The following is a 22,460-nucleotide window of genomic DNA, read 5'->3' as shown; positions in this document are numbered from 1 at the left end:
GATAACCCATTTTCTCTGCACTCAAAGTCATAATACAAATAAACAAAATAAAGTCCCCAGGTGGTGCTGTAGGAAAAAATAAAATTATTAAAATTAAAATAATATATTTAGGATTGTTTACTCTGAGTCTTTACTCAAACCAAGCCTTGCTTCTAGCATGACATTAAAAAATATTCCGTGAAACCAAGGTTATAACAAATACTTTCACTTCTGATTACTCTCCAGTCCATTTTTCAAACAAAGATCATATCACTGTTTTCTAAAGCAGTATTTTCCTCCCTTCTGGCTCCATCCAACCTTCTCCCTGGATTAATGCAATGATCTTCTCCTTCCACTCTAGCCCTTCCACTCTCCCAGATTCTTTCTCTAAATATCACCATTTTTAGTCTTTTAGCAATGTAAATAAGATTATGTGACCACCCACCATAGTTGAACCTCACAATTAATTTTCATGACAGTTCAAATAAATTACTCGCTAATGATATTTCATACAATTCTACCTCTCACTAAGCATCCTAGAGCCACATTGATCTTTTCTGAGGTTTTTGAAAGAAACCAAAGTTCTTTTTATCTTTTTTTTTTAATTGAAGTGTACTTGATTTACGATATTGTATTAGTTTTGAGTATACAGAAATGCATATTATTTTTCATTCTAGGTTATTACAAGTTTATTGGATATAGTTCTATGTGCTATAGAGTAAATCCTTGTTTCTTATCTATTTTATATAGTTTGTATCCTCTTAAAAACATATTTTCAATTTATTTTAACCCCCTCCCTTTCCTCTCTGGTAACCTTCAGTTCAGTTCAGTCGCTCAGTCGTGTCCGACTCTTTGCAACCCCATGAATCTCAGCACGCCAGGCCTCCCTGTCCATCACCAACTCCCAGAGTTCACTCAGACTCACGTCCATCGTGTCAGTGATGCCATCCAGCCATCTCATCCTTGGTCGTCCCCTTCTCCTCCTGCCCCCAATCCCTCCCAGCATCAGAGTCTTTTCCAATGAGTCAACTCTTTGCATGAGGTGGCCAAAGTACTGGAGTTTCAGCTTCAGCATCATTCCCTCCAAAGAAATCCCAGGATTGATCTCCTTTAGAATGGACTGGTTGGATATCCTTGCAGTCCAAGGGACTCTCAAGGGTCTTCTCCAACACCACAGTTCAAAAGCATCAGTTCTTCAACACTCAGCCTTCTTCACAGTCCAACTCTCACATCCATACATGACCACTGGAAAAACCATAGCCTTGACTATATGGACCTTTGATGGCAAAGTAATGTCTCTGCTTTTCAATATGCTATCTAGGCTGGTCATAACTTTTCTTCCAAGGAATCTTAAGTTTGTTTTCTATGTCTGTGACTTTGTTTTTGTTTTGTATATAGATTCATTTGTATTGTTTTTAGATTGCACATAAAAGTGATATCATGTAATATTTATATCTTTCTTTCTTTTTTAAGTATAAATTTATTTATTTTAATTGGAGGTTAATTACTTTAAAATATTGTATTGGTTTTGCCATACATCAACATGAATCCGCCACAGGTATACACGTGTTCCCCATCCTGAACCCCCTCTCTCCTCCCACCCCGTACCATCCCTCTGGGTAGTCCCAGTGCACCAACCCCAAGCATCCAGTATCATGCATCGAACATGGACTGGCGATTCGTTTCATATATGATATTATACATGTTTCAATGCCATTCTCCCAAATCATCCCACCCTTCCCCTCTCCCGCAGAGTCCGAAAGACTACTCTATACATCTGTGTCTCCTTTGCTGTCTCACATACAGGGTTATCATTACCATCTTTCTAAATTCCATATATATGCGTTAGTATACTGTATTGGTGTTTTTCTTTCTGACTTACTTCACTCTATATAATAGAGTCCAGTTTCATTCACCTCATCAGAACTGATTCAAATGTATTCTTTTTAATGCCTGAGTAATACTTCATGGGAAATAGATAGGGAAACAGTGTCAGACTTTATTTTTTGTGGCTTCAAAATCACTGCAGATGGTGATTGCAGCCCTGAAATTAAAAGACGCTTACTCCTTGGAAGCAAAGTTTTGACCAACCTAGATAGCATATTCAAAAGCAGAGACATTACTTTGCCAACTAAGGTCCATCTAGTCAAGGCTATGGTTTTTCCTGTGGTCATGTATGGATGTGAGAGTTGGACTGTGAAGAAGGCTGAGCGCCGAAGAATTGATGCTTTTGAACTGTGGTGTTGGAGAAGACCCTCGAGAGTCCCTTGGACTGCAAGGAGATCCAACCAGTCCATTCTGAAGGAGATCAGCCCTGGGATTTCTTTGGAAGAAATGATGCTAAAGCTGAAACTCCGGTACTTTGGCCACCTCATGTGAAGAGTTGACTCATTGGAAAAGACTTGATGCTGGGAGGGATCGGGGACAAGAGGATAAGGGGATGACAAAGGATGAGATGGCTGGATGGCGTCACTGACTCGATGGACGTGAGTCTGAGTGAGCTCTGGGAGTTGGTGATGGACAGGGAGGCCTGCCGTGCTGCGATTCATGGGGTTGCAAAGAGTCAGGCATGACTAAGCGACTGAACTGAACTGAACTGAATACTCCATTGTGTATATGTACCGCAGCTTTCTTATCCATTCATCTGCTGATGCACATCTAGTTGGCTTCCACTGTCCTGGCTATTATATATCTTTCTGACTTACTTTGCTTAGTATGATATTCTCCAAAGTCCATCCTTGTTGCTGCAAATGGTGATATTTCATCCTCTTTTCATTCTTTTTTTGGCTGAGTAATATTCCACTGTGTGTGTGTGTGTGTGTGTGTGTGTGTGGTGTTTATCACATGGGCATTTAGGTTGTTTCTACGTCTTGACTAATCTCATTCTTTAGGGTCTTTGCAATGGTTTTTCTCTCTGCCTGAGATGCTTGGCCTGTGCTCTTTGTATGACCAACTCCTTCTGAATTTAGGCTTCAGCTCAAATGTGCCCCCTTCACAGGGAGCTTCTATGACTACCCTATGTATTCCCAACTCAACCTTCATCATATTAATATATTTCATATTCTCTGTAGATTATCACATTAGTTAAATTAACTTAATTAAAAGTTAACCTGTAAGTTAAATCTCACAAAGATTTAAGAAAAAATGAGATAATTTGTGAGATTATCAGTAGTTGAAATTATTCTTTAAGCTTGCTTTCACTTGAATTTTTGTGTCTTTCTCAACTGATGTGTGGGCTACTTTCTGATTTGTTCATTCATATGGTTGTATGCTTTGCCTTGTATGAAAGCAGAATTACAAAATAATAGCTAGATAATGAAAGGCAAAATATGAAGTGCTTTCAAAACACAAATTGCATTATAGATGCATAAAAATAATGCACAGCAAAAACTGTTGCTCTCTAATGGGAAGAGTCAATCGTGTAAGGTCATTAAAAAGTAACTCATACTCCATTACATTAACAAAAGAATAAAATTCCATTAGGCCAGGGCTGGGATGTTGGCTGTTAATTAAACACTGCGGTGCTCACCTGCATACATAGTTCTTAGAAACCCACCTAAAAATTTCCTTCAAGTAAGTCAATATAGACTCATCTTTGGCAATTAATAAATAAGACTTTTACCTAATGAAACAGTGGAGCTTGTTTATGAATATCAGTAGATGCTAAAATATTAGAAGAAAGAATGATATAGAAGTTTTTAATGGAAGATTTAGACTAATAATTTAGCCGTTATTAGCCTAAGTGCTCACAACTATGTTAACATCACTAATAGAAGAAAACTTTTACATTATGGGCCTCCTGATATGATAGGAGGGAAAACACAGGAAAAAAATAACCCTCAGAAAACACAAAACAAAAACAGAATTAAACTAAGCCTCTAGATGTAGCTGTCAGCTAATCGAAATAAATGGGGATAGAGGAACATGTGAAATTATACCACAAGGATAAACCCAGGCATACCTAGAATAGTCTATAGCACACATGATGTACTACCTTAAGACTTTTTGGAAGAAAGAAACAAGGGCATATTTAAGGAGATTAAACAGGTAAAATGGGCTTTCCAGATGGTGCTAGTGGTAACTCTCCTGCCAGTGCAGGAGACACAAGAGACACGGGTTCAATCTCTAGCCCAGGAAGATTCTGCTGGAGGAGGGCATGATAACCCACTCCAGTTATCTTGGCTGGAGAATCCCACAGACCGAAGAACCTGGCAGGCCATAGTCCAGTTCAGTTCAGTCGCTCAGTTGTGTCTGACTCTTTGCAACCTGAAGGACTGCAGCATGCCAGGCTTCCCTGTCCATCACCAACTCCTGGAGCTTGCTCAAACTCATGTCCATTGAGTCAGTGATGCCATCCAACCATCTACAGTCCATGAGGTCACAAAGAGTCAGACATGACTGAGGTTACTTAGCACACACATATGAACAAACAGGTAAGACAATAGAACCCTTATTTCTCCTCCCCTCCTCCCTTCTTAGAGGTTGACCATCAGATGGAAATAATATGGAAAAAAACCTCTTAGAAGTATTTAGATAGGTTTGATAGTGCCCCTGAGCACTGACATTAGTGGCACAACTCTTCTTAGCTTATTTAAAAGAGGATACAAAGAGATACTTCAAATATGAAGTATTTTTTAATACAGCACGGATGGTGATAGAGGGCCATTCATAGAAGTTGCCTACTTATACCAGCATTAAGGTGTGATTCAAATTGTGGGGACTCAAAATCTCACTTGATAAGATTACCCAAATTAAAGGCAAGCACAGGTGGAGACTGAATCTAGGAGTACGCACCAGCACAGATGTCAGAGGAGACTAGATTAAACATACTGATGGTCAATTCTGGGAGCACATTACTCCAGGCATTTATAATATTAATTCAGTCAATTCATTTTTTTCAATACATGTATCTTTTTGGCCATTTTATCTCCATTGTGTCTGACACAGAGTAGAAGTACAGAAATCTTAAATGGGTGACAATTACTTGACTATGAAATCTGTGACAGCAGGAAGTGTCTAAGACCTTTCAGTTCAGTTCAGTTCAGTCGCTCAGTCGTGTCCGACTCTTTGCAACCCCATGAATCGCAGCATGCCAGGCCTCCCTGTCCATCACCATCTTTAAAATGAGTTAAACTTTAGAATACTGCAGGGTGTCTGTCACATGCAAGGCTCATAATTAGTGTGTTTAATGACTAAAAATGAATTAAAGCTTCACTATTTTAGACTCAAGCTTAGTGATATTAAGGGATTAAGATGTTACACCCATCAGAAAATAATTTTGGAGTTGTATTGAATTTATATTTTTGGTAAGTGTATTCCCTGGCTTAAAAATTTCAAATTTTCCTATGTATTCAAACTTACATTCAACCATCATAAGCAGCCACTAAGTAATGAGAAGAGCAATGATTTGGGAACATGAGGCTCTATATCCTTATGCCTTTTCTACCACTTACTAGATGCATGATCTTGGATGTCACTACACTCTCTAAACATCAGTGTGTTTCCCATTTTAAAAACGTGAAAAACAACACTTATTCAGTACAAATGCAACAATATTTACAAAATAGCTATCCAATGCTGACTATGTAGTAAATACTAAATAAAATTCTGAAAAATAACTCTTTCATCCTCACACCACTAAGCTACTTTCTCCCTATTCTTCATTCCTTCATGGGAATTATCACTCTTGTTGCCTAAAGAAGGTTCAAATATAAAGGCATAATTTAGTTTTAAAAGACTAGCACACCACGTGATGTGTGTGTGCTATCAAATATCAACCATATTTGATGTGAGTACAAACACTTTCCCTCTTATACTGCTACCTGATCACCACACTCTTACCTTCTCGTGCGTGTGTGCTAAGTGACCCTATGGACTGTAGCCTGCCAGGCTCTTCTGTCCATGGGATTCTCCAGGTAAGAATACTGGAGTGGGTTACCATGCTCTCTTCCAGGGGATCTTCCTGATCCAAGGATCGAACCCACATCTCTTATGTCTCCTGTAGAGGCAGGTGGGTCCTTTACCAGCCAGGGGCAAAGTAAGATTGGTCCTTAAGCTAAAGGACTCTGACGTTCAACTACCTGACTTCAAATTACTGTTAGGCAAATGGCACAGAACTTGAGAACCCATGAGTAGGGAGAATACTGATACTGATGGTCTTATTTGGGACAAAATTTCCTTGACTGAAAATAATTTTTGAACTTAAAGAACTTAACCTCTTTCTTAGTTTCCTTATATAATAATAACTCCTAATTGGTGAGATTAGATAAATTGACTTTTACATGCACATATACACACATGCTGTGACTGAAAGCTTGTGTCCCCCTAAAATTCATATGTTAAAGCCCTAGTCCTCAATGTTACTGTATTTAGAGGTGGGGTTTTGGTAGGCAATTAGGTCATGAAGGCGGAGCCCTCATGAATGGGCTGAGTGTTCTTATAAGAGATACAGAGAGATGATCTCCCTTCCCTTGCCTTGTGAAGATACAGTAATAAGGCAGATGTCTGTGAACCGGGAGAAGGACCCTCACCAAAACCTGACCATGCCGGCACATTGATCTCAGCCCAAACGAAGATCATATTTACATATGGACCAAATGCACAGTCCACATTCTCTTTCCAGCTCGTAGAGCTTCTCAGAATACTTTTTAACTCACTGGGCTGGAGGTAATAAAGCACGATGACATACACATATATACATAGTTAACATATACACATCAACACATAGCTATGTCCTTTCCTTTCTTTAATGACAGAAATGGAAAAACCATGATGTTAGTGCTTTTCAAAGAAAGTCAGTCCCTGAAAAATTCATCCATCCTCAGAATTTATACCCCAAAGTGGGAAAAGCATTCCTCAGCTATTGATGACAATGAGTTTAACCAATGACATTGTAGTTACCCTTTAGACTCCTTGGAAACATGATTTTGTTTTATAAAAATCATGAAACTGGATCACAAAATTGATAAGATAAAGATCAAGTTGACCTACAACAAATCAAGCTAAAGTCAGTTGAAGAATAACATAGAAAAGGCAAATTTGGTCTATAGCCCCACAGTCTGTCTCAGAATAATTGAAGTTATTATTATTATTTTTTTAATTCACTAGCATATAGTGTTGAAATACTTTGGGAAGAGAAAGCCAAAATTGTTGTTAAGTGAAAACAATATTGTGAAACAAACTCACTGCAGGGTTCCATGAGTTTAAAATCCTCAAATAATTATTCTTAATGCCTGAATGAAATTACTTAGGAAGAAATTTCAAAGTTGAAATGTATAATTCATGATAAAGGGTTCTGTACATCAGTCTTTCACACATTAGTAAGCTATAGGGATATATTCATTATTATATAAACTTGCAACACATTGAGTTGCTAGCAAATCTGTCAACACATATTTATTAAAGCCTTCTTATGCGGAAGGCAAAGCTCTAGAAAATGGAAATAACTTGATGCACAAACAGATGTGTATTCACCATAGTAGAGGAAGAAGCAGACAGCAGGTAACTGTGGGATTAAATTGAATGAGTTGATAAGTGGGCCAAGAAGAAGGAAATAACAAGCTTTGACCTAATCTCAGAAGATTTTCCTATAAATAGTAGTGAATGTAAGTAGGGGAAGAATAATTCCAATAGAAATAACAAACCAGCCAAAGGCCTTGCTAGTCACTCAATCAAGTCCAACTCTTTGTGACTCCATGAACTGTATAGTCCGCCAGGCTTCTCCATGAACTGTATAGCCCACCAGGCTTCTCTGTCCATGGAATTCTCCAGGCAAGAATACTTGAGTGGGTTGCCATTCCCTTCTCCAGATATCTTCCCAACCCAGAGATAGAACCCAGGTCTCCTGCATTGCAGGCAGGTTCTTTATCATCTGAACCACCAGGGAAACCCTAAAAGGGCCTGAAGCAGGTAAGGAGAATGTGCTGTGTTTAAGTTGGTGAGTTTGGTCAGGGTACTAAGAACCAGGAGGAGAGTGGTATGAAACCAGGATCATGAGTTATGTAGCTAACAAAGTCAGTCAGTTCAGTCGCTCGATCGTGTCAGACTCTGCGACACGGTGAATTGCAGCACGCCAGGCCTCCCTGTCCATCACCAGCTCCCGGAGTTCACTCAGACTCACGTCCATCAAGTCAGTGATGCCATCCAGCCATCTCATCCTTTGTCATCCCCTTCTCCTGCCCTCAATCCCTCCCAGCATCAGGGTTTTTTTCCAATGAGTCAACTCTTCGCATGAGGTGCCCAAAGTATTGGAGTTTCAGCTTTAGCATCATTCCTTCCAAAGAAATCCCAGGGTTGATCTCCTTCAGAATGGACTGGTTGGATATCCTTGCAGTCCAAGGGACTCTCAAGGGTCTTCTCCAACACCACAGTTCAAAAGCATCAATTCTTCAGCACTCAGCTTTCTTCACAGTCCAACTCTCACATCCATACATGACTACTGAAAAAACCATAGCCTTGACTAAATGGACCTTAGTCGGCAAAGTAATGTCTCTGCTTCTGAATATGCTATCTAGGTTGGTCATAACTTTTCTTCCAATGACTAAGCATCTTTTAATTTCATGGCTGCAGTCACCATCTGCAGTGATTTTGGAGCCCCCCAAAATAAAGTCTGACACTGTTTTCACTGTTTCCTCATCTATTTCCCATGAAGTGATGGGACCAGGTGCCATGATCTTCGTTTTCTGAATGTTGAGCTTTAAGCCAACTTTTTCACTATCCACTTTCACTAGGCTTTTTAGTTCCTCCTCACTTTCTGCCATAAGGGTGGTGTCATCTGCATATCTGAGGTTATTGATATTTCTCCCGGCAATCAAAGTACACAGTCCTTTATAGCTTGTGTTTCATATTTGGTCTTCGTTGTATAAAAATGATCTAAAAATAGCTTATTACCAGAAAACTATCAGAAACTTTCACAGACATAGAGAACAGACTTATGGTTGCCAAGAATGGTTGAAAAACTAGAAATTTCTGGAGGAAGTTAGAGTTCTGTCCATGAGTGTTTATATTTCAAAGGGAAGTAAACCTCAAACTTGGAAGCCAGGTATTTACATTCCAATGAAATGCAAATAACTAGAGAACAAAGGTTTACTACCACACTCACAGAGAAGGCAACTTGTAACCTGTATAAACTGCCTGATTTCATTTCAGAAGTTTTGCACTGCAGAACAGACCCTACCTGTTGTACAAGTGTGACTCTGGTTCTGGGTTTCACCTGTGGAGCACTGGAAGTGGGAAACCGGCGTTGGTTCAGTTCAGTCGCTCTGTCGTGTCTGACTCTTTGCAACCTGAAGGACTGCAGCATGCCAGGCCTCCCTGTCCATCACCAACTCCTGGACCTTGCTCAAACTCATGTCCATTGAGTTGGTGATGCCATCCAATTATCTCATCCTCTGTCATCCCTTTCAGTCTTGAAAATTCATTGGAATTTTCAGCTTCAGCTTTGCCACCTGATTCGAAGAACTAACTCACTGGAAAAGATCGTGATGCTAGGTAAGATTGAAGGCAGGAGGAGAAGGGGACAAAAAATGAGACTGGCATAGTTATTGCTATAAGTTATAGTAACTTTGATCCCTGTCCCAGAAACCTTGTATTGACTTTTAAGATAAAATCAAATTGATACGAATATTAAAAACTTCCATAGTGATCCAACCACTATGGAAAACAGTATAGAAATTCCTCAAAAAATTAAAAATAGAACTACCATATGATCCAGAACCCCAACTTCTAGACATTTATTTAAAGAAAAAGAAAACACTAATTTGAAAAGATATGTGCACCACTACATTCATTGTAGTATTATGTATGTTAGGCAGGTAGGGCAGGAAAAAGGAGTCCAAAATGGCGGTGGCTAAGAGACAAGGAAGGGAAGAGCCTGCGAAAATGAAACAAAAGAAGGTCCAAGGACCGGAGTGAGGACCTCAGGTAAAACAAACACCACTCCTGGCTGGCCCAATTTACACAGGACAGGCCCAGGGAGAGATAAACATATAAATAGAGGAGCCAGAGCCAGCTTTCTCTCTCTCTTCCATGCGCTGGGGTGCTCTTCTCCCCGTGTCTTTAGATGGACATGCCCTCACGCCTCGAAGATGGATTTTCCTGCTATCTTCTAAATAATATAGAGCTGTAACCCTGAGCTGTAACACTGATTTGTCTAAGAGCTATAACATGGTCCATTCGAGACCTGAGAGCTATAACACGGTCTGTCCAAGACCTGAGAGCTGTGACACGCCGAGGGGGCTTTAATGTCCATCACTCCAAATCTTTGTTGTGACAAGGCAAAGAATTGAGGAACATACACCCGCGTGACATCTACAACAACCAAGACATGGAAACAACCTAAGTGTTCACCAATGGATAAATGGACAAAGAAAAATAACAATGACATATTATTTAACCACAACACAACTTTGAATTTGTGACAACATGGATGAACCTGGAAGGCATTATGCTAAGTGCAATAAGTCAGAGACAGAGAAAGACAAATATGATCTTACTCATATGTGGAATCTTAAAAACAAAACAAAAAAACCCCACCATGTTTATTTATAGATACAGAGAACAGATTTGTGGTTGCTGCATGCACAGGATGAAATGGGTGAGGCAGGTTAAAAAGTACACACTTCCTGTCATAAAATGAATAAGTCATGGGGATGTAATGAACAGCATGTGACTGTAGTGAATAATATTGTATTGTATATTTGCGGAGGAGGCAATTGCACCCACTCCAGTACTCTTGCCTGGAAAATCCCATGGACAGAGGAGCCTGGTAGGCTGCAGTCCATGGGGTCGCTAAGAGTCGGACACGACTGAACAACTTCACTTTCACTTTTCACTTTCCACTTTCATGCACTGGAGGAGGAAATGGCAACCCACTCCAGTGTTCTTGCCTGGAGAATCCCAGAGACAGGGGAGCCTGGTGGGCTGCCATCTATGGGGCCGCATAGAGTCGGACATGACTGAAGCAACAGCAGCAGCAGCATTGTATATTTGAAGTTGCTAAAAGAGGAAATCTTAAAAATTTTTCATCATAAGAAAAAAGTCTTGTAGCTATGTATAGTGATAGATACTAAACTTTCTGTGATGATCATTTCACAATGTTCAATTACCTGAAACTAATGTACACCTGTGAAGAAATGTACATCTGTGAAGAAAGCTGAGTGCCGAAGAATTGATGCTTTTGAACTGTGATGTTGGAGAAGGCTCTTGAGAGTCCCTTGGACTACAAGGAGATCCAACCAGTCCATCCTAAAGGAGATCAGTCCTGGGTGTTCTTTGGAAGGACTGATGCTAAAGCTGAAACTCCAAAACTTTGGGCACCTCATGTGAAGAGTTGACTCATTGGAAAAGACCCTGATGCTGGGAGGGATTGGGGGCAGGAGGAGAAGGGGACGACAGAGGATGAGATGGCTGGATGGCATCACCAACTTGATGGACATGAGTTTGGGTAAACTCTGGGAGTTGGTGATGGACAGGGAGGCCTGGCCTGCTGCGATTCATAGGGTCGCAGAGTCGGACATGACTGAGCAACTGAACTGAACTGAACTTAATGTACACCTGAAACTAATGTAATGTATGTCAATTATGTTGTTGTTCAGTCACTAAGTTGTGTCCAACTCTTTACAACCCCATGGACTACAGCACACTAAGCTTCCCTGTCCTTCACTATCTCCCAGAGTTTTCTCAAACTCATGTCCATTGAGTCAGTGAAACCATCCATCCGTCTCATCCTCTGTTGTCCCCTTCTCCTCCTGTCCTCAATTTTTCCCAGCGTCAGGGTCTTTTCCAATGAGTCAGCTCTTTGCATTAGGTGGCCAAAGTATTGAAGTTTCATCTTCAGCATCAGTCCTTCCAGTGAGTTTTCAAGGTTGATTTCCTTTAGTATTGATTAGTTTGATCCTCTTGCTGTCCCAGGGACTCTCAAGAGTCTTTTCCAGCACCACAATCTAAAGGCATCAATTCTTTGGTGCTCAGCTTTCTTTATGGTCCAACTCTCATATCAGTACATGACTACTGGAAACCCCATAGCTTTGACTATATAGACATTTGTCAATAAAGTGATGTTTCTGCTTTTTAATACACTGTCCTTCAACTTAAAAAAAAAGCCTCTATTTTCTTTATTTTGCCTTCTCCAACACACAGTGCACTAAATGATCTCTGAACAATGGTTCATTGTTTATTGTAAACATGCAGTAGTAGCTCAATCTCCTGATGTCCCTTAACAATTTGGACCAAGCTGGTTCTCTCACTCAAAATGCATATCTCTTTGGTTATATGCAGCCTTTGGATATATGATTAATTAATTTTCTTTCTCTTCAACTCAGAAGATGAACCATTCCCCAAATGATGAGGGCCATCCTTCCTCTGTTTCTGTTCATTGATAAATTCTAATCCCCCAGTGTATTGAACACACTGAGGGCATTTGAATTGTCTAATGCTGATTGAGTATCTCTGATACTCAGTGGAGGAGTATGGGGGAGGAAAAAAGAAGGAATAAGTTGAGGAGGCATCAAAGGTCCACAGATGGTTAATCCTTTACTTTTCTCTCCCTTACCACCCAATTTGAGACAAGGACTTGTGATAAATGGGCCAAGTAGAGACTTCATGATGACTGCCTGGGGCTGTTCTTTTGGGGTAGAGGCATTCTAGGATACATTAAAAGGGCAAATAATTAATCAGAAATAAATGATGAATAAACCATACTAGCGAATAAAGTTTTTACTATTTCTCAACAGTAGTGGAGGGAGGTGGGAAAGTAAATGAGAAGCATGCTTCCTTTGCCTAAACTTAACAATACACTTTCATCCTTTTCCACTTTTTACTACTGGACTGTGATATACACATACAAAAATAAACTTATTTGAAATAAAAAGTTTGACCAGTGTTTCTCTAACACACCTGGGATATTAGAATTACTCAGCTCGTGCTAAGTCTCTTTGGTTGCATTCAACTCTTTGTGACCCCATGGACTGTAGCCCACCAGGTTCCTCTGTCCATGGATTCTCCAGGCAAGAACACTGGAGTGGGTTGCCATGCCCTTCTCCAAGGGATCTTCCCAACCCAGGGATCGAATCCAGGTGTTCCACATCGCAGGCAGATTCTTTACCATCTCAGCCACCAGGGAAGCCCCTAAAAAAGAATTACTAAAAGTACTTATTAAATATATAGGTTTCTGAACCTCTCTCAAGACTTACTGAATCAGAATGTATATTTATAGGGGCCCCTAAAACTACTTACAATTTTAGTTTAGTTTTTTGTTTGTTTGTTTGTTTTTCAGTCAGTAAGTCATGTCTGACCCTATGGACCCTATGGACTGTCCATGGGATTTCCCAGGCAAGAATACTGGAGTGGGTTGCCATTTTCTTCTCCATAAAATTACAATATTAAAACAGATATTCCAATGATTTTTATGAATTATGTAATTAAAAATTTACTGCTTTTATATATGAAGTTACTTGTACATTAAAGGAAGTTTTGTGTATGTACCTGTGTTTGTGTGTGTGTGTGTGTGTGAAATGAACTGTAGAATCATCTTCTACACAAGCATTTTCCTTCATGCTGTGAAGTCAGAAACTAATTCTTTTATGTGGCAACAAAGGTTCAATACACACACACATGCACGTGTACCTGAAGTTCTTTTTTCCCCAAAGATTTTTGTGGGAAAACATATTTAGTAAACTGTGCATACTACGTGACTCTTTTGGAGAGTCCCAATTCACATTAATATTTTAAAGGCTCTCAGAGCCTATAAAAATCTGGTGTTTATCACATCTTTCAAGCAACGGTTTGATTTTTTTTTTTTTTTATTTTTCAAGTATAAGTACAGGGAACAAGTTCCCAAGTTTGGGAAATACCATTCTACCCAAATATTATGAAGTATCCTAGTTTTAAAATAGTACAAAAAAAATCTGTCTTTTCTATTTTGACTTCAAGTACTTTTGTAAGCAAACAATGCAAGCTTGGAAGGAAGTTTTTCCTTTTTTTTCCCTATGCTATGCGAAGTCACTTCAGTTGTGTCCGACTCTGTGTGACCCCAAAGAGGGCAGCTCACCAAGCTCCCCCATCCCTGGGGTTCTCCAGGCAAGAACACTATCTAGCTGTAAGTATAGAAACATTCTCTCTGTGTTGAATAAACATAAATTTGCATCAGCAGATATATGAACATAACTTTTATGCTTTTGATGATTATTAAAATCTGTTGTTATAATCATGTAATCTAGCAATAAACTTAGTACATTAATATTCAGAAAGCAACTGACAGGAACACTTTTGTCTTGTACTCTAAAATTATTATCCTTGGTGTTTGAGAACAGACTCATTTAACAGTCATTAAAGACTGAGAAAATATACAGCTTTAACCTACATTGAGAGGTTAAAAATAAAAATGCTAGCAAATATATTTAAATAAATGTATATCACCAGACATATATTTCAGTCAAACCCTTCCCTCCTTCCTCCCCATCATGGGAAAAACTGCTGTATGCATTTTTATATTCCAGTTTCGATTACTGAAAACCATTTACTTCATTTTTTTTTCACCTGTCAAAAATCAATTCAATATTTATGTGAATTTGGTAATAAATCTCTTCTTCCACATGCATTTCTCTTTTTAATCATAATTTAGCTGTTTAACTCACATTCTGTAACTTGTTCTTAAAGTGCCACAGTGCCCTATAGTTCCTGATTAGGATGAGACAATGTGGAGAGAAGTGGATTTCTTCCTCTATATGGAGCCTGATAAGTGCCCTGGAAGCTCCGTAACTGGAATGGATTCCACCCAGAGGGAATACTGCTTTGAGTTCTTACATCCTGAGGATGGTAGGGAAGTTACATAGCAACCCAGTAAGAAATGTTCTGGGTCATTTTATTTTTGGTGATGACTAGTGACAAGGACCACGCATTTTTAGGTTGAGCACACTTGCATGCCTATTGCTGGAGCCATCTGCTGCTCAGCCCAGAGTGAAGGCAGGAATTGCTGCTGCTATTTAGTTGCTAAATCGTGTCCTACTCTTGGTGACCCCACAAAAGCACTGCTAAAATCTTCCTGTAGCAAGCTGGGTATGTTAGTGCAGAGGAAAAGGGATACAGTTTGTCTCTGCAGTTGGTAGTAATGTGCTCCTCTAGTTTAAGCTGAGAAAGCCTTGTTTTTTAACAGTGGTGAGCATTTTTGGAGATCCTGTGTTGGTAAGATGGACTATGCCTAAAATGGGCTGTTCCTCACAGCCCTCCCCTTTCTGTGAGGTCGGCAGGCCATGCGTCTGGATTTTACAAACCATCACCAATGGGATCAGATAGTCCACTGCACCATCACTTCATCCTACTCAGTCGATCACGCCACACAAAATTCAAACTCACACTTGTAATAGCATCACAAAATAGGCTACAGTTTGTGGTCTAGATGCTTTCATTGTTTCTTCAAGAAATTGATGACCAAGTAAAAGAAGTCTTTAAAATCGAAGCAACAAGAATCAGAGGGAAGCTCGAAGTATTTTCTTTAGCTCCAGCAACCTGCTTTGTCCCTCTTCTGCATGCTATTTTTGCTCATTTGTTTGTAAGTATTGCAATTCTCTCTTCTCTCTGAACATTGAATTGACCATCCTTCACAGACTTAAAAACTTTCCTCTGTTTCCCAGAGGGTGTGGAATGAGCAACACAGGATAGGACTTAAAAAAACTGGGCCTTAATTAAATGTACACGATACAGTAACTGGAAAACATGCTATTTTTTCTTATCACCATTACTCAGATAAGAATTTTTAATATTAAGCACAGAATCAGATACAACTTCTTATCTATGTAATTAAATGTGACATTAACATTTGAGATAAACCTAAGGTCATATTTTCCCTCACTTTTTTTTTAAATGAAGAGATGGCTGATATAAATATGAGTCTTGAGTATCAAGTAGATCATAAAAAATTTGGGGAGAGAACAGAGAATTTAGCATTTTTTGTTATGGAAAACTTTCACAGTATAAAATTTATATTATTTCCATTCCTAGTTTTGCTGTTGTTTCTTGACATTATTAAGCAATTCAATGCCATAAGTTCTGTTATAATTACATGAACTGTATACAGTGAGATGCAGAAAAAGTAGTCAATGACTTGCTGAAAGTCATAGGAAAGTCAACTACTTTGTAAAATGGAGATTAGAAGCCAGGTTTTCTGATATTATTGTGCAGAATATTTTACTATCCAACAGGTTACCTTTTTTTTTTTTAATTTTTATTTTAACTTTATTTTACTTTACAATACTGTATTGGTTTTGCCATACATTGACATGAATCCACCACGGGTGTACCCAGGTTACCTTTTTAATGTGTCTTTCAAAATGTGAGGCTTGTCATTATGGAAAAAAGATAAAAGGGAAAATATAAATATATAGAAAGAAAATTGTATCAATGCAGTAGATGAGGACTTTCATGGAGACCATAGCTTAAAAATGTAGTTAGTGTTTGCTTATCTATTGCTCTGTAACAAACTGTCACCTAGATTTTGGTGCTTACAATTTATTATCTCTCACAGTGGGTTGATTGGGTTCAACTCTTTGATACAGTTGCAGAAAGATTGAAGCTGCAACAAGAACCACTTTGAAGGTCCAACGCGGTTACTAACCGTGATGACTCCTTCACTCACAAGGCTGGTCCTTAGTCACTGTGGGAACTAACTGGATGTGGTTTGTTTTCTGTGTAACCTTTAGACATGACAAGCTAGGGCCTCCTCACAGCATGGCAACATCACTGTAGTTGAATTATTTACCTAGCTGCTGGTTTCTCCAAAGCAAGTGATCCAGTGTACCCAGACGGAAGCCTTGGTTCCTTGTTTTTAGCACTGGGAGTCATACTGTATCACCCAATCACATTCTACTGATTAAAAGAAGTTCAAGGACAGTGTGGGTCACAGGATTGGGTGTCTTTGAAAACTAGATATCACAGTTAGTATAGATGGTGCTGAGAAATAAGAACAATAAAGCTTCACAGAAGAACCTCATATCTTTCTTTCCTTGAAATGTAAATTGATCATTGAGTCTTAGGACATGGGAAAACCTTGAAAGTGAAAGTGAGTCTTTCAGTTGTGTCCCACTATTTGCAACCCCATAGACTATACACTCCATGGAATTCTCCAGGACAGAACAGTGGACTGGATAGTCTTTCTCTTCTCCAGGGCCTCTTCCCAACCCAGGAATTGAACCCAGGTCTCCCACTATGCAGGCAGATTCTTTACCAGCTGAGCCACAAGGGAACCCCAAGAATACTGGAGGGGATAACCGATCCCTTCCCCAGAGGATCTTCCTGACCCAGGAAACAAACTGGGGTCTTCTGCATTGCAGGCAGGTTCTTTACCAACTGAACTATCAGGGAAGTTCTAGGAAAAGACCTTCAAATCAGTTCAGTTCAGTTCAGTTCAGTTGTTCAGTCGTGTCCGACTCTTTGCGACCCCATGAATTGCAGCACGCCAGGCCTCCCTATCTATCACCAACTCCAGGAGTTCACTCAGACTCTCCTCCATCCAGTCAGTGATGCCATCCAGCCATCTCATCCTCTGTCATCCCCTTCTCCTCCTGCCCCCAGTCCCTCCCAGCATCAAAGTCTATTCCAATGAGTCAACTCTTCACATGAGGTTGCCAAAGTATTAGAGTTTCAGCTTTAGCATCATTCCTTCCAAAGAAATCCCAGGGCTGATATCCTTCAGAATGGACTGGTTGGATCTCCTTGCAGTCCAAGGGACTCTCAAGAGTCTTCTCCAACACCACAGTTCAAAAGCATCAATTCTTCAGCGCTCAGCCTTCTTCACAGTCCAACTCTCAGATCCATACATGACCACAGGAAAAACCATAGCCTTGACTAGACGGACCTTAGTCGGCAAAGTAATGTCTCTGCTTTTGAATATGCTATCTAGGTTGGTCATAACTTTTCTTCCAAGGAGTAAGTGTCTTAATTTCATGGCTGCAATCACCATCTGCAGTAATTTTGGAGCCAAAAGAAATAAAGTCTGACAATGTTTCCACTGTTTCCCTATCTATTTCCCATTAAGTGATGGGACCGGATGCCATGATCTTCGTTTTCTGAATGTTGAACGTTAGGTCAACTTTTTCACTCTCCACTTTCATTTTCATTAAGAGGCTTTTTTGTTCCTCTTCACTTTCTGCCATAAGGGTGGTGTCATCTGCATATCTGAGGTTATTGATATTTCTCCCGGCAATCTTGATTCCAGCTTGTGTTTCTACCAGTCCAGCATTTCTCATGATGTACTCTGCATAGAAGTTAAATCAGCAGGGTGACAGTATACAGCCTTGACATACTCCTTTTCCTATTTGGAACCAGTGTATTGTTCCATGTCCAGTTCTAACTGTTGCTTCCTGACCTGCACACAGATTTCTCAAGAGGCAGGTCAGGTGGTCTGGTATTCCCATCTCTTTCAGAATTTTCCAGTTTATTGTGATCCACACAAAGGCTTTGGCATAGTCAATAAAGCAGAAATAGATGTTTTTCTGGAACACTCTTGCTTTTTCCATGATCCAGCAGATGTTGGCAATTTGATCTCTGGTTCCTCTGCCCTTTCTAAATCCAGCTTGAATATCAGGAAGTTCACGATTCACGTATTGCTGAAGCCAGGCTTGGAGAATTTTGAGCATTACTTTACTAGCATGTGAGATGAGTGCAATTGTGCAGTAGTTTGAGCATTTTTGGCATTGCCTTTCTTTGGTATTGGAATAAAAATTGACATTTTCCAGTCCTGTGGCCACTACTGAGTTTTCCAAATTTGCTGGCATATTGAGTGCAGCACTTTCACAGCATCATCTTTCAGAATTTGAAACAGCTCAACTGGAATTCCATCACCTCCACTAACTTTATTCGTAGTGATACTTTCTAAGGCCCACTTGACTTCACATTCCAGGATGTCTGGCTCTAGACTAGAGATCACACCATCATGATTATCTGGGTCGTGAAGATCTTTTTTGTACAGTTCTTCTGTGTATTCTTGCCAACTCTTCTTAATGTCTTCTTCTTCTGTTAGGTCCATACCATTTCTGTCCTTAATCGAGCCCAATTTGCATGAAATGTTCCCTTGGTATCTCTAATTTTCTTGAAGAGATCTAACCCCATGAACAGTATGAAAAGGCAAAATGATAGGATACTGAAAGAGGAACTCCCCAGGTCAGTAGGTGCTCAATATGCTCCTGGAGATCAGTGGAAAAATAACTCCAGAAAGAATGAAGGGATGGAGCCAGGCAAAAACAATATCCAGCTGTGGATGTGACCGGTGATAGAAGTAAGGTCAAATGCTGTAAAGAGCAGTATTGCATAGGAACCTGGAATGTCAAGTCCATGAATCAAGACAAATTGCAAGTGGTCAAACAAGTGATGGCAAGAGTGAACGTCGACATTCTCAGAATCAGTGAACTAAAATGGACTGGAATGGGTGAATTTAACTCAGATGGACCATTATATCTACTACTGTGGGCAGGAATCCCTCAGAAGAAATGGAGTAACCAATATGGTCAACAAAAGAGTCCGAAATGCAGTTCAGTTCAGTTCAGTTGCTCAGTCATGTCTGACTCCCTGCGACCCCGTGAATCGCAGCACGCCAGGCCTCCCTGTCCATCACCATCTCCTGGAGTTCACTCAGACTCACGTCCATTGAGTCCGTGATGCCATCCAGCCATCTCATCCTTGGTTATCCCCTTCTCCTCTGGCCCCCAATCCTTCCTAGCATCAGAGTCTTTTCCAATGAGTCAACTTTTCACATGAGATGGCCAAAATACTGGAGTTTCAGCTTTAGCATCATTCCTTCCAAAGAAATCCCAGGGTTGATCTCCTTCAGAATGGACTGGTTGGATCTCCTTGCAGTCCAAGGGACTCTCCAGAGTCTTCTCCAACACCACAGTTCAAAAGCATCAATTCTTCAGCGCTCAGCCTTCTTCACAGTCCAACTCTCAGATCCATACATGACCACAGGAAAAACCATAGCCTTGACTAGACGGACCTTAGTCGGCAAAGTACTGTTTCTGCTTTTGATTACGCTATCTAGGTTGGTCACAACTTTTCTTCCAAGGAGTAAGCGTCTTTTAATTTCATGGCTACAGTCACCATCTGCAGTGATTTTGGAGCCCCAAAAAATAAAGTCTGACACTGTATCCACTGTTTCCCCATCTATTTCCCATGAAGTGATGGGACAAGATGCCATGATCTTTGTTTTCTGAATGTTGAGCTTTAAGCCAACTTTTTCACTCTCCTCTTTCACTTTCATCAAGAGGCTTTTTAGCTCCTTGTCACTTTCTGCCATCAGGGTGGTGTCACATGCATATCTGAGGTTATTGATATTTCTCCTGGCAATCTTGATTCCAGCTTGTGTTTCTTCCAGCCCAGTATTTCTCATGATGTACTCTACATAGAAGTTAAATAAGCAGGGTGACAATATACAGCCTTGACATACTCCTTTTCCTATTTGGAACCAGTCTGTTTTTCCATGTCCAATTTTAACCGAAATGCAGTACTTGGATGCAGTCTCAAAAATGACAAAATGATCTCTGTTCGTCTCCAAGGCAAACCATTCAATATCATGGTAATCCAAGTCTATGCCCCAACCGGTAACACTGAAGAAGCTGAATTTGAATGGTTCTATGAAAACCTACAAGACCTTCTAGAACTAACAATCAAAAAAGATGTCCTTTTCATTATAGGGTACTGGAATGCAAAAGTAGGAAGTCAAGAAATACCTGGAGTAACAGGAAAATTTGACCTTGGAATGCGGAATGAAGCAGGGGAAAGACTAATTGAGTTTTGCCAAGAAAATGCACTGGTCATAGCAAACACCCTCTCCAACAACACGAGAAGACTCTACACATGGACATCACCAGATGGTCAACACCGAAATCAGATTGATTATACTGTTTGCAGCCAAAGACGGAGAAGCTCTATACAGTCAACAAAAACAAGACCGGGAGCTGAATGTGGCTCAGATCATGAACTCCTTATTGGCTAAATTCAGACTTTAATTGAAGAAAGTAGGGAAAACCGCTAGACCATTCAGGTATGACCTAAATCAAATCCCTTATGATTATACAGTGGAAGTGAGAAATAGATTTCATGACCTAGTTCTGATAGATAGAGTGCCTGATGAACTACGGAATGAGGTTCGTAACATTTTACAGGAGATGTCAAGACCATCTCCATGGAAAAGAAAGTCAAAAAAGCAAAACGGCTGTTTGGGGAAGCCTTACAAATAGCTGTGAAAAGAAGAGAGGTGAAAAGCAAAGGAGAAAAGGAAAGATATAAGCATCTGAATTCAGAGTTCCAAAGAATAGCAAAAGATTAAGAAAGCCTTCTTCAGGGATCAATGCAAAGAAATAGAGGAAAAGAACAGAATAGGAAAGACTTTCAGTATCCTCTATTTAAAGTATCTAATGTACCCTTGAAGAAACTGAAGTTCAGATGAGAGAAAAGTATTTGCGTCCATGAAAATTAAAAAAAAAATAGTAATTACATTTTAATGTTTAGACTACCAGAGTGCCACAGTATTTTAACAATGAATCTAAACAGATATTTTTTAAAAGGAGGGAAAATAATATGTATCTCATCTGCAACAATGTAAAGGAATTCAGTCAGTTCAGTCACTCAGTCATGTCCAACTTTTTGTGACTCCTTGAATTGCAGCACAACAGGCTTTCCTGTCCATCACCAATTCCTGGAGTACGCTTAAACACACATCCATCGAGTCAGTGATGCCATCTAGTCATCTCATCCTCAGTCGTCTGATTCTCCTCCTGCCCCCAATCCCTCTCAGCATCAGAATATTTTCCAATGAGTCAACTCCTCGCAAGAGGTGGCCAAAGTACTGGAGTTTCAGCTTTAGCATCATTCCTTCCAAAGAAATTCCAGGGTTGATCTCCTTTAGGATGTACAGGTTGGACCTCCTTGCAGTCCAAAGGATTCTCAAGAATTTTCTCCAACACCACAGTTCAAAAGCATTAAGTCTTCAGCGCTTCACTTTCTTCACAGACCAACTTTCACATCCATACATGACCACTGGAAAAACCATAGCCTTGACTAGACGGAACATTGTTGGCAAAGTAATATCTCTGCTTTTTAATATGCTATCTAGGTTGGTCAATACTTTCCTTCCAAGGAGTAAGTGTCTTTTAATTTCATGGTTGCAATCACCATCTGCAGTGATTTTGGAGCCCCAAAAAAGAAAGTCTGACATTGTTTCCACTGTTTCCCCACCTATTTCCCATGAAGTGTGGGAACATATGCCATGATTTTAGTTTTCTGAATGTTGAGCTTTAAGCCAACTTTTTCACTTTCCTCTTTCACTTTCAAGAGGCTTTTTAATTCCTCTTCACTTTCTGCCATAAGGGTGGTGTCATCTGCATATATGATATTATTGATATTTCTCCCAGCAATCTTGATTCCAGCTTGTGTTTCTTCCAGCCCAGCATTTCTCATGATGTACTCTGCATATAAGTTAAATAAGCAGGGTGACA

Source organism: Capra hircus, chromosome 5 (assembly GCF_001704415.2).
Source record: "Capra hircus breed San Clemente chromosome 5, ASM170441v1, whole genome shotgun sequence".
NCBI lineage: Eukaryota > Metazoa > Chordata > Mammalia > Artiodactyla > Bovidae > Capra > Capra hircus.
This window is presented reverse-complemented; position numbering follows the sequence as displayed.